At 37.1% G+C, this 15310-nt stretch overlaps 1 long non-coding RNA gene across 1 annotated transcript; it reads right to left on the bottom strand.

Moving 5' to 3' along the window:
• Positions 1-970: 970 nt before the first annotated feature.
• Positions 971-14971, bottom strand: LOC135273026 (uncharacterized). The gene is made up of 3 exons (XR_010340920.1): positions 14635-14971; positions 14178-14275; positions 971-1258 (listed from the first exon to the last, which is right to left on the bottom strand). It is a non-coding gene; the product is annotated as an uncharacterized LOC135273026 (long non-coding RNA).
• Between the last annotated feature and the right edge of the window lie 339 nt (positions 14972-15310).

The raw sequence follows: 15310 nt of genomic DNA, 5'->3' as shown, positions 1-15310 counted from the left end.
CAGTATGAATAATCTTAAGTTTAGTAAGGTATGAGAATCAATAGAAACCTTTGTCACAGTCTTCACATTTGTAGGATTTCTCTCCAGCATGAATTGTCTTATGTGTACTAGGGGTGAGTATCGGTTAACAGCTTTGCCATTCTTCACATTTTATGATTTCTCTCCAGTGTGAATTCTCTTATGTATAGTAAGGTGTGAGTACCTATTAAAAGCTTTGCCACATTCTTCACATTTGTAAGGTTTTTCTCCACTGTGAATTATTTTATGTCTAGTAAGTATTGAGAGTACCCTAAAGGCTTTGCCACATTCTTCACATTTGTAGGGTTTCTCTCCAGTATGAATACTCTTATGTGTAGTAAGGTGTGAGTACTGTTTAAAATCTTTGCCACATTCTTCACATTTGTAGGATTTTTCTCTCACCATGAATTCTCTTATGTCTAGTAAGGATTGAGAGTACCCTAAAGGCTTTGCTACATTCTTCACATTTGTAGGGTTTCTCTGCAGTATGAATTACCTTGTGTGCAGTAAGTTTTGGGGACCGGTTAAAGGCTTTGCCACATACTTCACATTTGTAGGGTTTCTCTCCAGTATGAATTATCTTATGATTAGTTAGGATTGAGAGTACCCTAAGGGCTTTGCCACATTCTCCACATTTGTAGGGTTTTTCTCCAGTGTGAATACTCTTTAAAATTTTTGCCACATTCTTCACATTTGTAGGGTTTTTCTCCACCATGAATTCTCTTATGTCTAGTAAGGTTTGATAATACACTAAAGGCTTTGCCACATTCTTCACAATTGTAGGGCTTCTCTCCAGTATGGATTCTCCTGTGTCTAGTAAAGGTTGAGAACCAGTTAAAGACTTTACCACATTCTTCACATTGGTAAGAATTCTCCCTAGTATGAGTGCTTATATGTTGAGTTAGGTGTAAAAGCCTGCAAAATGATTTGTCACATTTTTTACATTTGAAAGGTTTCTTTCCAGTATATCTTATCTTATGTATATTTGAATTTGAAAATTTGTAAAAGAAGTTCATATATTGATCACATTGAAATATTTCACTCTGGGTAGTTGTCAAACACTGGTTTAGTTCATTATAACCTTCTTTGTGCAGATTATACTCTTCCACACTTTTACATCCTGTTCTTAACTGTAAATCTTCATGTCCACATTTTCTATATCTTTTCAATACGACTTCTTGGAAAGAATCTTTTATGCTCTGCTCTGGCCAAAGGTCTTGGGCAAAATGAGAATCTATAACTGAAAGAAACAATAAAAATAACAAATTACTCCATTTACTAGACTCAGATGAATATGCTTTATAAATCTAACCCATAAAATTATACAAACTACATATACAGGATGGCACAGCAAAATACCACAGGCCCTAATTTTCTATAGACATGGAAATGTAATAAAAACATAACAAAAATACATCTGAGGAAAATTTATAAATGAGTGAAGTGTGGGAAGTGCCCCAGCTGAGCACAACAGAGAGTGACAGAGAAGAAAAAGAAAAGTCTGTTACATTTACCCAGCACAGCTCTTCCTGCTCCCCAATATAACATAGTGCCTTTCCAAGTAAACTGCCAACTTTTGGTTTCTTTTTTAAAAGACAAGTAAAATACTGGCACATATATTTACTTGCTTCTAAGGGCCTTTGTAAACACTGGTTTCTGGCTGTTCTGACATATAATGCTGAAATAAATGGTGGTATACTTTGGAATAACACCAAAGCTAAATGTTACAGCAGCAGGGAGGCTGCAGTGCCACACACAAAAAACAGGTGTAGCACGTGTCTACTGACTATTGTTAGGAAAACACCCAAACAGGCCAGGTGTGGTGGTTCATGTCTGTAATCCTAGCACTTTGGGAGACCAAGGCTGGTGGATCACCTGAAGTCATGAGTTTTGAGACCACCCTGGCCAACATGGTGAAACTCCATGTCTGCTGAAAAAAAAAAAAGCCAGGTGTGGTAGCACACACCTGTATTCCCAGCTACTTGGGAGGCTGAGATGAGAGAGCTGCTGGAACCCAGGAAGCAGAGGTTGCAGTGAGCCAAAATCATGCCACTGAACTTCAGTCTGGGAGGCAGAAAAAAAAAAAAACCCAAAATTGTAGACAAGACACATTCTAGGAAAATGTTTGAGAGACTTCCAGAATCTCTAACCAAGACAATTGTTGAAACTATGCCACAACAAAGCTTTTTTTTAATGTCCAAATTTCAATCAAAGATTACAATGTATGCAAAATAGGACAATATGGTTTTATCAAAAATATTATGAAAGTTTCAGACACCATAAAAATGTACATTAATTTTAAAAATTGAAAATAAATAATATTCAGTGAGTAAAATAGAAACAACTACAGAAAGTTAGAAAAATGAGGATAAGGACAAAAATATGTAAAACATCAAAAAACAAATTATGAAAGTAAAAAATATCAAAAACAGTAACTAAAACATCCTGAAAAAAGAAATGACATAAAAATGAAGCTTAAAAAACAAACTAGGATATTTATAACAAACATATATAAGCACAATTTCAAAAGTCACAGACAAAAAGAGAATCTTGGAAACCGCAAGTTAAAAGTGATGTTGTCGTTGGCAAGCATAATCTTATGAGATAGCCAGTAAATTGTCAAAAATTTTGCAGGCCAGAAGGGTACTGTCTGATATAGTCAAAACCCTAAATATATATATGGCTATCAAGTGAGTATAATACCATCAGCAAATCTGTCCTGCTAAATAAATTTTAAAAAACCTTCAAAACTAACCAAATTCTGAAAAAGTGTATTGGCACTGCCTTACATATAAAAGGTGCTGAAAGCAGTTGCTTCCAATGAAAATAGTGTGATTCAACAAAACAACATATGATCATATAAAAACTCATTTTCTGGAAAACAAATACACAAACACAAAAATTGATTTTTAAAGCATAATGGTACAGAAAACCTTTTTAATTCTCTAAAATCTGAAAGTTAAAAGCATAGAAACCATTATAAACATCTGTTAATGAATATGCAACCTAAAAAGATATCATTTGAAACATCAATGACAAATTTAAGAGCAGATGATACAAAATTTTTGCATGCAACTAAAGTGTTTTTTCTTTTCTTTTACCAAATTAAAATATGTTACATCTTTTGGAGGTTTTATGTAATCCCCACAGTAGCACAAAGAACATAGTTACATAGCGACACAAAACAAGAAAGAAGTAAAAGCATATCAACATACAAATAAAAGAGACACAAATTAAGAGAGAAAATGAGAAACAAAGCTACAAGAATCAAATAATAAAATAACAATAGCCGGGTGCAGTGGCTCACGCCTGTAATCCCAGCACTTTGGGAGGCCGAGGCAGGTGGATCACGAGCTCAAGAGATCGAGACCATCCTGGTCAACATGGTGAAACCCCGTCTCTACTAAAAATGCAAAAAATTAGCTGGGCATGGAGGCGCGTGCCTGTAATCCCAGCTACTCAGGAGGCTGAGGCAGGAGAATTGCCTGAACCCAGGAAGCAGAGATTGCGGTGAGCCAAGATTGCGCCATTGCACTCCAGCCTGGATAACAAGAGCGAAACTCCATCTCAAAAAATAAAATAAAATAAAATAACAATAAGTCTTTCTGTTTCAGAGTTTATATATTTTGGCTCACTGCAACCTCTGCCGCCCAGGTTCAAGCAATTCTCCTGCCTGAGTGTCCAGAGTAGCTGGGACTACAGGTGTGCACCATCAAACCCAGCTAATTTTTTTATTTTTGGTAAAAATAAGGTTTCACTATGTTGGCCAGGATGGTCTCGATCTCTTGACCTCTTGATCCACCTGCCTCGGCTTCTTAAAATGCTGGAATTACAGGTATGAGCTACTGCACCCAGCCAAAACAGGAAGTCTTAACAATTTTTTTAAAACCGAAAATTTATGAATTAAATTCTATGACCAAAATGAAATGAGTATAAAGCAATAGACAAAAACTAAAAAATTTACAGCTATGTAGAAATTAGACAACACTCTTCAGCATACTTATTTTCAAAGCTTGAAATAATATTTTGAAAATGTCCATACTGCTCAATGTAATCTAGAGATTTAATGCAATTTTTTTTTTTACGAATCTCTCATTGCAGGTTTGAGGAAATAGAAACAGCAACCCCAAGAGAATATAAAATCTCCAGAGACAATAAAGTAACCAAGGTCTTCAAAATAAAAGGAAAAACGTTGAAGTCATTACAGACCAGATATCAAAATACATTACAAAATTACAGAATAAAAACAATTTGGTATGACTATAATGGTTTAAAATGAACTTAAAAAACAGAATGCAGCACATATGTAAACTTTTACATATATGATTATATGAAGTTATTTGCATACTCATAATTATTGCAGCATTGTTACTGAAAGCCAGTAGGTAAAAGCAATGCAAATTTCTGTCACCAAATAATTCAGGAGACATAATTTAAAATGAAATAAAAAAAAAACACTGGAATATCACCCAGGATGTAAAAAGCCAGAAATATTCCAACTACTATACAGATAAGGGTTGATGACATGCAAAATGAAAAGAGCTAGCCACAAAAAGAGATAGTATGAGACATATGAGGCAGTTATACTCAGAAAAAGAAAACTGGTGTTTGCAAAGTGCCAGAAAATTAGAAAAATTGGTTCTTGTTTAATATGTATTGAGATTTAGCTTTGCAAGATAAAAACATTCTAGAAATGTGGCATGACATTGTCATATATATGTATATATATATTTTTTTGAGACAGAGTTTTGCTTTTGTCATAGACTGGAGTGCAATGGTGCAATCTTGGCTCACTGTAACCTCTGCCTCCTGGCTCAAGCGATTCTGCTGCCTCAGCCTCCCAAAGTAGCTGGCATTACAGGCACCAGCCACCAGGCCCAGCTTATTTTTCTGTGAGAAAAAGATACAAGAATCAAATAAAACAATATAAATTAGTTAAGTGTTTGAAGTGCCCAAGGTGAGCACAATGCAAACAGTCACATAGGAGGAAAAAAAATTTTTTGATACATTTACCCAACATAGCTCTTCCTGCTCCCCAATATAATATAATGTCCTTAGAAGTAAAACTGCCAGCCAGGTGTGGTGGCTTAAAGGCAAATCAAAACCCAGGAGGCAGAAGTAGCAGTGAGCCAAGATTGTGCCATTGAACTCCAGGGTGGACAACAGAGTAACAGCTCAGAAAAAAATTTTTTAAAGTAAATTCCAATTTAATTTTTTTAAAGAAAAGTAAAATACTGGTTCCTATAACTTTGTTGGCTTTTAGGCACCTTTCCAGACACTGGTTTCTGTCTCCCATGACATATAGTGCTGAAAGTAATGGTGGTATACTTTGGAATGACAGTTTGAGTCTGCTGAGACCAAAGGTAGATGTTGCAGCAGTCGAGAGACTGCAGTACCACAGAAAAACAAATAAAAAAAACAGGTGTAGCAAGCGATGACTATTAGGAAATAAAATCATTTTCTTTAAGTGAAAAATAAACACAAAATTTTAGACAAGATACAGTCTAAGAATATGTTTGCAAGCCTCTCAGAATCCTACCCACATAATTGTTCAATGTATACCAGGAGAAAGCCATATTATAAAGATTGGGACAGGTAACTTTTTTTAATGTTCAAAATTTAATAAAAGATTACAATGTACATAAAATAGGGCAATGTGGTTTCAACAAAAATACAAAATTTTAAGATAGAAATAAAAAATGTCATTAATTTTAAAAATTAAAAATAAGTTGAATAATAATTAGTGAAGTATGAACACATAAAACTATAGAAAATCAGAAAACTGGAAATATCAAAAATATTTAATATATTAGAGAAACAGGCCAGGTGCATTGGCTCACGCCTGTAATCCCAGCACTTTGGGAGGCTGAGGCCAGCAGATCACAAGGTCAGGAGATCAGGACCATTTTGGCCAACATGATGAAACCCGTATCTACTAAAATTACAAAAATCAGCTGGGTGTGGTGGCAGGTGCCTCTAATCTCAGCTACTAGGGAGGGTGAGGCAGAAATTGCAGTGAGCCTACATTTGTACCATTGCACTCCTTCCTGTCAACAGAACAAGACTTCATCTAAAAAAAGAAAAGAAAAGAAAAACAATTTATAGAGGTAAAAAGTATAAAAATGAGTAACTGAAAAATATTTTTAAAATGACTTGAAAATGAAGAAGCTTGACAAACTGGGATACAAAGCTATTTGCATTAAACAACTTTGTAAGCACAATTTTAAAAGTCACAGAAGGTCGGGCATGGTGGGTCATACCTTTAATTCCAGCACTTTGTGAGGCTGAGGTGGACAAAACACAAGGTCAGGAGTTTGAGACCATACTGGCCAAATGGTGAAACCTCATCTCTACTGAAAATGTAAAAATTAGCTGTGCGTGGTGGCCAGCACCTGTAGTCCCAGCTACTCGGTAGGCTTAGGCAGAAGAATTGCTTGAACCCGGGAGGCGGAGGTTGCAGTGAGCCAAGATTGTGCCACTGCATGCACTTCAGCCTGGGCAACAGAACAACTCAGTCTCAAAAAAAAAAAGTCACAGAAAAGAGAATCTTAGGAACCGCAAGATAAAAGTGATGTGTTTGCTGCGCGTGGTTGCTCATGTAAAACCCAGAACCTTGGGAGACCAAGGTAAAAGATCACTTGAGGTTGGGAGTTCAATACCAGCCTAACCAACATGGATAAACTCTGTCTCTACTGAAAATACAAACTTAGCCAGGTGTGGTGGTGTATCCCTGTAATCCCAGCAACTCTGGAGACTGAGGAGAAACTCTTGAACCTGGGAGAGAAAGGCTACGGTGAGCTGAGATCACATCATTGCACTCCGGCCTGGGCAAGAAGAGCAAAACGCTTGCAAGAATACTCATGAGATAGCCAGTGGATTCTCAACAAAAATTTTGCAGGCCAGAAGGAAACTGTTTATAGTCAAAGTTCTGAAAAAAAAAAATGCCATCACCAATTATCTTGCCAAATAAAAAGAAAAAAAAACTTCAAAAGTAACCAAATTCTTAAAAAAGTATATTGGCACTGCCTTACATGTAAAAGGTGCAAAGAATCAAATAGAACAAGAAATAAAGATTAGTAAGTCTCTTTGTTTCAGAAAACTTTCCAATTAAGAGACACACTTTCAATAAGAAATTTATTTAAAATTATTAAAAACCAAGATCTAATTTGCCTTTCTAGAAGTGTCAGCTGCCATCTAATGATAAAAAAATACTGAAGGTGGCAAGATGGATTCAGACATTGCATGCAAATATTTACCAAATGAGAGCAGAAGAGTTCAAAATCATATTACCAAAGCTACATCTTAAGTCAAAACTGTCACATTTTATATAAAGTACTTCAAGTCAAAACTGCAAAGAAACAATGGACATTAAACAATAATAGATTTATTTACTAGGAACTTATGACAAATTGTGTGTGTGTCTGCGTGTATGTGCACACATGTGAATGTCACATTAAGGTTCCAAATATATAAAGCAAATATTGCCAGACTGGAAGAAACATCTAGAAAAAGATGTAATAATAGTAGGACATTTCAATACCCCACTTTCTATAATAAAAATAAAACAAGATAGAATAGTAGTAAGTGAAGAGAGGCATTGAAGACAGTATAATACAATTAGTTTTAAAAGAGAAAAAGAAGACTCAACAATATCAGGAAACAAATCCTTCTGAATAGCTTATAAAACATTCTCTTTGATAGACCACCTGTTAGGCCAAAAAGGGAGTCTTAAAAATTTGTTAAAATTGACATTTTATGGATTACATTCTATGATCAAAATGGAATAAAAGTATAAAATAGTAAAAAGGTTGGGCACGGTGGCTCATGCCTGTAATGCCAGTACTTTGGGAGGCAGAGTTGGGCAGATCACCTGTTATTGGAAGTTCAAGAACTGCCTGACAAACATGGAGAAACCCTATCACTACTAAAAACACAAAATTAGCCAGGCATGGTGGCACATGCCTATAGTCCCAGCTACTTGAGAGGCTGAGGCAGAAGAATTGTTTCAACTTGGGAGGCGGAGGTTGCAGTGAACTGAGATTGCACCACTGGACTCCAGCCTGGAGACAGGGTGAGACTCCATCTAAACAAACAAGCAAATACTGTATTATCAACACAGAATTTTATAAGCAGGAAATATTCTAATAACTATGGAGATAAATTTTGACATTATGCAAAATGAAATGAGTCAGCCATAAAAAGTCAGATATTGCATGAAATAGATGAAGCAGTTACACTCAGAAAAAGAAAATATATTGGTGTTTGGAAAATTCCAGAAAATCAGACAAATTGTTTTTTAATATGTGTTTTTGGGCCAGGCGCCGTGGCTCACACCTATAATCCCAGCACTTTGGGAGGCCGAGGCAGGTGGATCACGAGGTCAAGAGATCGAGACCATCCTGGTCAACATGGTGAAACCCCGTCTCTACTAAAAATACAAAAATTAGCTGGGCATGGTGGCACATGCCTGTAATCCCAGCTACTCAGGAGGCTGAGGCAGGAGAATTGCCTGAACCCAGGAGGCAGAGGTTGCGGTGAGCCGAGATCGCGCCATTGCACTCCAGCCTGGGTAAGAAGAGTGAAACTCCGTCTCAAAAAAAAAAAAAAAAATGTGTTTTTGACAAGTAAAAATAATACCTAAAAATATTCAGAGTTATGACAGTTTTAATATCTTCAAATTTCAAGGTGTTTCTTGTGTTTCTTTCACACCAAAATAATAGATTCACAATAGACATTGAAATTAGGAGAATGTTTATGCTTGCTCACCTAGACAAGATTGAACAACCCTTTACAAGTTATTAAAAAAACAGGAATAATATTTATAGAGAAGAACAAACAGTGGTAATGATATTGGCAGTAGGCATATGGGTGATTCATAATTGACTTTGCTCAACACTGTCTTACATTGTAGAGTTAAACATTGTTAAACAGAATCATAATATAAAACAAAACAAGAAAACACAATTAATTGGTTTGAGGTGACATACCCTGAAATATATAACACAAAAATATAATATTGCAAAATTAAAATATGGAATGTAAACCTCATTGGACACCATCAAGTAGATCAACATATTCATGAAAGAAATCTTCGAAACAGAATATAGAGAAAAAGTCATACCCACGTAACTTGAAGACAAAAAAAGACTGAGAACTATCCAAATTTTGACATAATAAAAAAAATGCTAACCAGTAATACTTAATTCAATTTTATTTTACTTCAAAAACAAGATAAAGCCCTTCCAAAATAGAAGCTCAGGCTATTTATTATAACTAGCACAGTCTTATAAGAAATGTTACCTAATGGTCAGACATAATGGCTCATGCCTGAAATTCTACAGCTTTAGGAAGCCAAAGCTGTCAGATCACTTCAGACAAGGAGTTCACGAACAACCTGAGAAACATAGACTCTGCATATTACACAGAGAAATGCTAAAATAGTCCATTATGTTGAAAAATAAATGATGCTGGACAACATCATAAAGCCATATATAAATATAAAACTCTCTATTAAATGTAAATATACAGACACACAGAATGTTTTGCTATCATAATGATGGGGCATAAAACCCTTAAAAAACTTCTATAAAAAACAAGATATAAATCTGCATAAATATCTTAATAGATATACAATATAAGGTAAACTGTAATATCTATAACAAATTAGAAAATATAGCAGTATAGGTTTTGTATTTAATTCAAGTTATGAGATTAAAATATATTGTTTTAATGTTATGATGTTTTATATAATCTCCATTTTTCAAGATGGTTACATTATGTTTATAGAAAGTATGCAAAACAAAACAAAAAGGAAATCAAAGCATGTCACGACAAAGTTAGACAAAAATTAAGAAAGTAAAATAGGAAATAAGAAAAAAATGTCTGCAAGAAACACACAAAACAGTAACAATGAGGTGATTTCTGCAGATCAGCAGACTTTAATCTTTCCCCCTGCTGGCTCTGAGCAATCCATGCAGTACAGATTTATGGAATTTCTCCCTGTGCAGCACACTCCCTCCAAGGGGCAGTCATAGTGCCTTGTTAAGTGGTTTCTGGATCTTGTGCATCCTGACTTGGTGAGATCACCCCCCAAAAGACATTGTCAGACAATTTATAACAGAGTGTTCCCACTGTCATCAGGTTGGTGTCCCTCTGGGATTAAGAGCTCAGAAAAAGAGGCAGAGAGTCATCTCTGCTGTTCTGCAGGCTTCACTGGTGACACCTCCAGGTAAGACAGAAGAAACCCAGGCAAATAGAGTCTCAAGTGGATTCCCAGAAAATCACAACAGTCCTACAGAAGAAGAGCCCATTTCACCTGTAATCCCAGCACTTTGGGAGGCCAAAGCAGGTGGATCACCTGAGGCAGAAGTTCAAGACCAGCCAAGCCAATATGGTGAAACCCCATCTCTATTAAAAACAAAAAATTCACTGGATGGAGTGGCAGGCACTTGTAACCCCCCTCCTCAGGAGGCTGAGACAAGAGAATCACTTGAACCTGGGAAGCAGAGGTTGCAGTGAGCTCAGATCATGTCATTGCACTCCAGCCTGGGCAACTAGAGTGAATCTCTTGTCTCAAAAAGAAAGAAAAAAAAAAGCCTGACTGTAAAAAGAAAACCAAACACACAGAAAGCAACAACAACAGCACCAACAAAAAAATCCCCACAAAAACCCTATCCGAAGGTCAGCAGCCTCAGAGATCAAAGCCAGAAAAACTCATGAAGATGAGAAGAGTCAACAAACAAAAGCTGAAAACTCAAAAAGCCAGAGTGCCTTTTCTCCAAATTATCACAACATATCCAGCAAAGTCACAGAACTGGGTGAAGGAGGCCAGGCGCGGTGGCTCACGCCTGTAATCCTAGCACTTTGGGAGGCTGAGGTGGGTGGATCACCTGAGGTCAAGAGTTCAAGACCAGCCTGGCCAACATGGTGAAACCCCATCTTTATATATATATATATATATATATATATATATATATATATATATATATATATATATATATATATAATTTTCTTTAATAAAAAAAGAAAAAAAGAGAAGAACTGGGTGAAGGCTGAGATGGATAAACTGACAGAAGTAGGCTTCAGAAAATGGGTAATAATCAACTTTGCTGAGCTATCAAAGCATGTTCTAAGCCAATGCAAAGAAGCTAAGAACCATGAAAAACATTACAGGAGCTGTTCACCTGAATAACCAGTTTAGAGAGAAACATAAATGACCTAATGGAACTGAAAAACATAACAAGAGAACTTCATAATGCAACCACAAGTATGAAGAACTGAGTAGACCAAGCAGAGAAAAGAATTTCAGAGCTTGAAGCCTAGCTTGCTGAAGTAAGACAGGCAGACAAGATTTAAAAAGAACAAAAAGGGCCGGGCGCGGTGGTTCATACCTGTAATCCCAGCACTTTGGGAGGCCGAGGCGGGTGGATCACGAGGTCAAGAGATAGAGACCATCCTGGTCAACATGGTGAAACCTCGTCTCTACTAAAAATACAAAAATTAGCTGGGCATGGTGGTGCGTGCCTGTAATCCCAGCTACTCAGGAGGCTGAGGCAGGAGAATTGCCTGAACCCAGAGGCGGAGCTTGCGGTGAGCCGAGATCGCGTCATTGCACTCCAGCCTGGGTAACAAGAGCGAAACTCCGTCTCAAAAAAAAAAAAAAAGAAATGAACAAAATCTCTGATTTATGGGATTCTGTAAAATGACCAAAACGATGACTGATTGGTGTATCTTAACGAGATGAAGAGAATGGAACCAAGTTAGAAAACATACTTCAGGGTATTATCCTGAAGGACTTTTCGAATCTATCAAGACAGGCCAACATTCAAATTCAGAAAATCCAAAGAACCAATCTCAGGAAGATATACATGAGAAAATCAACCCCAGCAAACATCATCATCAGGTTCTTCAAGGCTGAAATGCAGGAAAAAATGATAGGAACAGTCAGAGAGAAAGGTCAGGTCACCTACAAAGGAACGCTCATCAGACTAACAGTGGAACTCCACGCAGTAGCCCTACAAGCCATAAGAGATTGGGGGCCAATATTCAACATTAAAGAAAATAATTTTGAACCAAGGATTTCATATCCAGCAAAATTACGCTTTATAAATGTAGGAGAAATAAAATTCTCGTCAGACAAGCAAATGCTATATAAATTTGTCACCTCCAAACCTGCCTTAAAAGAGCTTCCGTGAGAAGGATTAAATATGGAAAAGAAGAATTACCAGCCACTGCAAAAACACACTGAAGTACAAAGACTAATGACACTGTGAAACAACATCAACAAGTCTGTGAAATAAGCAGCTAGCACCATGAAGACAGGATCAAATTCACAAAAAATAATATCAACCTTAAATGTTAATGGGCTATGTGCCCCAATTAAAAGACACAGAATGGCAAGCTAAATAAAGAATCAAGACTCACTGGTGTGCTGTATTCAAGAGACCCATCTCACATGCAAAGATACACATGGGCTCAAAATAAAGAAAAGGAGGAAAACTTACCAAACAAATAAAAGCAGGAAAAAAATCAATTCAAGGAGCATCCGAATTTAAAAAACACATTCTTAGGGACCTACAAAAAGACTTAGACTCCCATACAATAATAGTGAGAGACAATAACACCTCGCTGTCACTAACAGATGGTTAATTGAGAAACAAAAGTAACAAAGATATTCAGGACTTGAACTCAGCTCTGCATCAAGTGGAACTGATAGATATCTACAGTACTCTTGAGCCAAAAACAACACAATACAAATTCTTCTAAGTTCCACATGGCACTTATTCTTAAATTGGTCACATAATTGGAAGTAAAACACTCCTTAGCAAATGCAAAAGAGCTGAAATTATAATAGTCTCTCACAGCACAGTGCAATCGAATTAGAAATCCATGCCAAGACCGGGTATGGTCGCTCATGCCTGTAATCCTAGAACTTTGGGAGGCTGAGGCAGGCAAATCATAAGGTCAGGAGATTGAGACCATCCTGGCTAACATAGTGAAACCTTGTCTCTACAAAAAATAATTAGCCAGGCATGGTGGCATGTGCCTGTAGCCAGCTACTCAGGAGGCTGAGGCAGGACAATAGCTTGAACCCAGGAGGTGGAGGGGTTGCAGTAAGCCGAGATCACACCACTGCACTCCAGCCTGGGTAACAGAGCGAGACACTGTCTCAAAAAGAAAAAAAAAAAAAAAAAAAAAGAAGTCATGGCCAGGCACGGTGTTCACGCCTGTAATCTCAGCACTTTGGAAGGCCCAGGGGGGCAAAACATGAGGTCAGGAGTTTGAGGTCCAGCCTGGCCAACATGATAAAATCCCATTTCTACTAAAACTACAAAAATTAGCCAGGGGTGGTTGCGGGTGCCTGTAATCCCAGCTACTTGGGAGGCTGAGGCAAAGGAATTGCTTAAAACTGGAAGGCAGAAGTTGCAATGAGCCTAGAACACGCCTCTGCACTCCAGCCTAGGCAAAACACCAAAAATTTGTCTCAAACAAACAAACAAACAAAAAACAACCACAGGCTGGGCAGTGGCTCACACCTGTAATCCCAGCACTTTGGGAGGCTGAGATGGGCAGATCACGAGGTCAGGAGATAGAGACCATCCTGGCTAACACGGTGAAACTCCATCTCTAAAAATAAAAAAAAAGAGAAAACTCACAACCACACAACCACATGGAACTGAAACAACCTGCTCCTGAATGACTTCTGGGTAACTGATACAATTAAATCAGAAATCAAGAATGCCTTTGAAACCAATGAGAATGATAGAAAAGGTGGGACTTCTCCTTAATTCACTCTATGAGGCCAGCATCATCCTGATAACAAAACCTGTCAGAGATATTATAATAAAAGAAAACTTCTAGCCAGTATCTCTGATAAACACTCATGTAAACATTCTCAATAAAATACAAAAATTAACCAAGGTGGATTAAAGACTTAAATGTGAAACCCATAAGAATAAGAACCCTAGAAGAAAATCTAGGCAAAACCATTCAAAACGTAGACAAGGCTGGGCGCTGTGGCTCACGCCTATAATCCCAGCACTTTGGGAGCCCGTGGCAGATGGATCATGAGGTCAAGAGATCAAGACCATCCTGGTCAACATGGTGAAACCCTGTCTCTACTAAAAATACAAAAATTAGCTGGGCATGGTGGCACTCACCTATAGTCTGAGCTACTTGAGAGGCTGAGGCAGGAGAATTGCTTGAACCCAGGAGGCAGAGGTTGTGGTGAGCTGAGATTGTGCCATTGCACTCCAGCCTGGGAGACAAGAGAAAAACTCCATTTCAAAAAAAAAAACAAAAATAGGCAAAAGCAAAGATTTCATATGAAAACTTCAAAAGCAATTGTAACAAAAGCAAACATTGACAAATGGGATCTAAATAAACTAAAGAGATTTTGCACAGCAAAAGAAACTATCATCAGAATGAACACACAACCTACGGAATAATATTTTTCCAATCTATCCAGCTGACAAAGGTTAATATCCAAAGTCTACAGGGCACTTGAACAAATTTACAAAAATAAAACAACCCCACTAAAAAGTGGGCAAAGACCATGAACAGACATTTCTCAAAAGAAGACATTTATGTGGCCAACAAACACACAAAAAAGCTCACCATTGGTGATCATTAGAGAAATGCAAATCAAAATCAGAATGAGATACCATCTCACAGCAGTCAAAATGGTGACTATTAAAAAGCCAAGAACAACAGATGCTGGTGACACTGTGGAGAAATAGAAATAATTTTACACAGTTGGTGGAAATGTGAAGACAGTATGGTGTCTTCAGAGACCTAAAACCAGACATGCCATTTGATCCAGTAATCTCATTACTAGATATAAACCCCAAAAATATAAATTATTCCATTATAAATATACATGGATATATACATTCATTGCAGCACAATTCATAATAGCAAAGACATGGAATTAATTTAAACTATGCAGACATAAAAAAAATAAAGATCGTGTACTTTGTAGGGACCTGGATGGAGCTGGAAGCCATTATCTTTAGCAAACTAATGCAGGAACAGAAAACCAAACACCAAATGTTCTCACTTATCAGTGGAAGCTGAACAATAAAAACACATGAACATATGAAGAAGAACAACACACACTGGGGGCTGTTGAAAAAGAGAGAAAGAGCATTAGGATAAATAGATAATGCATGCAGGGCTTAATACGCAGGTGATGGGTTGATAGGTGCAGTAAACCACCATGGCACACGTTTACCTATAATAAACCTGCAGGTCCTGCACATAGATCCCAGAATGTAAAATAAAATAGAATTAA

Source organism: Aotus nancymaae, unplaced genomic scaffold, assembly GCF_030222135.1.
Source record: "Aotus nancymaae isolate 86718 unplaced genomic scaffold, 86718_ANA_hifiasm-v0.15.2.pri h1tg000200l, whole genome shotgun sequence".
Lineage (NCBI taxonomy): Eukaryota > Metazoa > Chordata > Mammalia > Primates > Aotidae > Aotus > Aotus nancymaae.
Note: the sequence above shows the minus strand (reverse complement) of the source record. Positions and strands in the feature narration are given on the sequence as shown.